The following is a 1,741-nucleotide window of genomic DNA, read 5'->3' as shown; positions in this document are numbered from 1 at the left end:
GCGGACCCATTCATTTCTATGGGGCAGCATGTGCTGCCCGGACACGGAATTGTGGACCCGCACTTCCGGGTCCACAATTCCGTTCCCGAAAAAAATAGATCATGTCCTATTCTTGTCCGCAATTGCGGAACGCACGTTGCCACTGTCCGCGTTTTGCGGATCCGTAAAACACGTTGCAGACATGTGAATGGAGCCTTATTTGCATATTAATAAAATGCTGTATTTCTGTGCATCCAATCTGTGTAGTTAGTTTACTATGGGTAAGGGTGCATACACAGCAGCCCCCCCATCATATAATCTCACACAGCAGCCCCCCCAGTATATAATCTCACACAGCTGCCCCCCCAGTATATAATCTCACACAGCTGCCCCCCCAGTATATAATCTCACACAGCTGCCCCCCCAGTATATAATCTCACACAGCTGCCCCCCCAGTATATAATCTCACACAGCTGCCCCCCCAGTATATAATCTCACACAGCTGCCCCCCCCAGTATATAATCTCACACAGCAGCCCCCCCCAGTATATAATCTCACACAGCAGCCCCCCCCAGTATATAATCTCACACAGCAGCCCCGCCAGTATATAATCTCACACAGCAGCCCCCCCAGTATATAATCTCACACAGCAGCCCCCGCCAGTATATAATCTCACACAGCAGCCCCCCCCAGTATATAATCTCACACAGCAGCCCCCCCAGTATATAATCTCACACAGCAGCCCCCCCCAGTATATAATCTCACACAGCAGCCCCCCCCCAGTATATAATCTCACACAGCAGCCCCCCGGTATATAATCTCACACAGCAGCCCCCCCAGTATATAATCTCACACAGCAGCCCCCCGTATATAATCTCACACAGCAGCCCCCCCGTATATAATCTCACACAGCAGCCCCGCCAGTATATAATCTCACACAGCAGCCCCCCCAGTATATAATCTCACACAGCAGCCCCCCGCCAGTATATAATCTCACACAGCAGCCCCCCCAGTATATAATCTCACACAGCAGCCCCCCAGTATATAATCTCACACAGCAGCCCCCCCAGTATATAATCTCACACAGCAGCCCCCCCGTATATAATCTCACACAGCAGCCCCCCCAGTATATAATCTCACACAGCAGCCCCCTCCAGTATATAATCTCACACAGCAGCCCCCCCCGTATATAATCTCACACAGCAGCCCCCCCGTATATAATCTCACACAGCAGCCCCCCCAGTATATAATCTCACACAGCAGCCCCCCCGTATATAATCTCACACAGCAGCCCCCGCCAGTATATAATCTCACACAGCAGCCCCCCCAGTATATAATCTCACACAGCAGCCCCCCCCAGTATATAATCTCACACAGCAGCCCCGCCAGTATATAATCTCACACAGCAGCCCCCCCCCGTATATAATCTCACACAGCAGCCCCTCCGTATATAATCTCACACAGCAGCCCCCCCCGTATATAATCTCACACAGCAGCCCCCTTGTGAGGTAGTCAGAGGTCACTATAAGTCCTCTCATATGTGTACTAGGCCAACAAGTAGATATCTCATCCAGGGAATGATGGATGAGACACTGTATAAGGAGCTCAGGAAAGAAAGCGGTTTTGGGGCTGGATTTTCATGGACTTGTGGGCAGTTTGGTAGTGAGGCCCGTTATTCAGATCTATAGATGCCATTGGATTGGGCAATAGGAAATAGGGCAGACACTTCTGCCGAAAAATACCAGGAACTAATCTTCCTGAG

Source organism: Bufo bufo, chromosome 6 (assembly GCF_905171765.1).
Source record: "Bufo bufo chromosome 6, aBufBuf1.1, whole genome shotgun sequence".
In the NCBI taxonomy this organism is placed as follows: domain Eukaryota; kingdom Metazoa; phylum Chordata; class Amphibia; order Anura; family Bufonidae; genus Bufo; species Bufo bufo.
Note: the sequence above shows the minus strand (reverse complement) of the source record.